Source organism: Salvelinus fontinalis, chromosome 10 (assembly GCF_029448725.1).
Source record: "Salvelinus fontinalis isolate EN_2023a chromosome 10, ASM2944872v1, whole genome shotgun sequence".
Taxonomy (NCBI): domain Eukaryota; kingdom Metazoa; phylum Chordata; class Actinopteri; order Salmoniformes; family Salmonidae; genus Salvelinus; species Salvelinus fontinalis.
The window spans coordinates 3672630-3674385 of record NC_074674.1 but is presented as its reverse complement, the minus strand read 5'-3'; positions in this window follow the sequence as shown (position 1 = coordinate 3674385).

Sequence of the window (1756 nt, the reverse complement as noted above, 5' to 3'; positions counted from 1 at the left end):
GTGTGGTCGCTGAAATCTTTCAGTAACCTACAAACTGGAGCCAGGGGAGGGCGGGGTGGGGATAACACAACCAACAGTTTCTAATCATGATTCTCCCCAGATAAAAAGAAAACACATGTAGCCCACATTCAGAGTATGGATCCAGGGTTTTCCCTAGAATTGCTTTGTGACTGTGATGTCAGCAGGAACAGATTTCAACATATCTGTTCCACTTGCTTATTCATATTTTTAGAAAAGCATCTGTGCATTTTGGATAGATACCATGGATTTATTTAAACCATTGACCATAAAAGAGGTTTATACTATCTGTCAATGCCAGTATGTCCAGTTATTGCTTTCCTGTCAGCACAACAATACTATCCCTTTGGTACTATACCTCTATAAACCTACCGTTGCATACAGTTGAATGCCAGTGTCTGCCATATGCCAGTCATTCATCTTAACCTCACAGTCATGCACTCTGCTACCCTCAAATCTTTTTATCATATCACTTCATCCTCCTAAATCCTCCTCTTAACATCTGCAAAGCATCAACAGTCAACATCCAGCTAATCTGGAGCTATGAAGATAGATAGCCAAATGACAACCATCAAATGTTTAATGCCACTAGATTAGTTGAGCATCTGTGTGACAAAATGAGGTGAGGTAGAGCAATCAGAGTTGAGATGATAAGCAGGATATTTAGAGAGGAACAGACACCTCTGAATTGGTGGATTATTACAGGAATAGTACTAGTAACAGTAACATTGCTCTTCTACAATCGTCATCATTCATAGAATATATCCATGAAAGGAACAAAAATTAGTATGTCTTCTTCATTTTGCTGTATTGGTTGTATTGATTTTAAGGTTGGACTAAAATTGTGGTCTCACAGCTGCTTTTCTATTATTAGGCATTGGCTGTGTAATGTCTACAGTTTAAACCAGGCTGTGCATATTTTCCAGTCATTTAAAAGAACAATTTCCTTTTCAAGGTGTACATTGACTAATGTAGGCCAACCATGATTGTCAGGTCAGTTAAATGTTGGCTTTTAACAACCAGAATGTATGCTAATGTCACCACAAGGGGTTTGGATAACTGCTGGTAATATTCATGGATAAGATCACCCGGGAATGGATAGATACAAGGTTGAATCATTGGAATGTAAGCAGAATTAAACCATATTACACAGAGAAAAATCTAAACAAAACAAACAGACATTATAGTGATGAGTAAACACACATGAATATAAAATAACAAAACCATATAGGACGTCTACAAATTTGACAGAAAGAGACTGGTAAAGAATCAATGATAAAATGGAAGCGCCCACAGCATAATCCCAGTCCAGTGGCATTCTCCTTTAATCTGGGATTAGCGTTGACTGAGGACAGAGAGAAGCGCTGCCATCTTTAAGGCATGCACATGGAGCCAGGTTTTTCTCTCACACGCGCCTCCTAGGGACCATAAAGGAGACATGTACACGTGGATTAAATTACAGTACCATCTCGCAAACACACCCTCTAGTTTAGTGCTCACTGTTGGTAAACCATGGCAAGAGAGTGAGGCATCCAGTCTTAAACATGCTTGCTATGACAGACATATACTTTAATATATTAAAACCATAGCCACTCATTATTGACATACATACATCATACAATTCTGCTGCGAAATTGTTGTGCATTTCTTCAGCGCTTCTCTCTGTTTATCAACCCCTATGGGATGACTGGTCTGTGGGACACTTCTCATCATAATATTAATTCAACAAACTCAATGC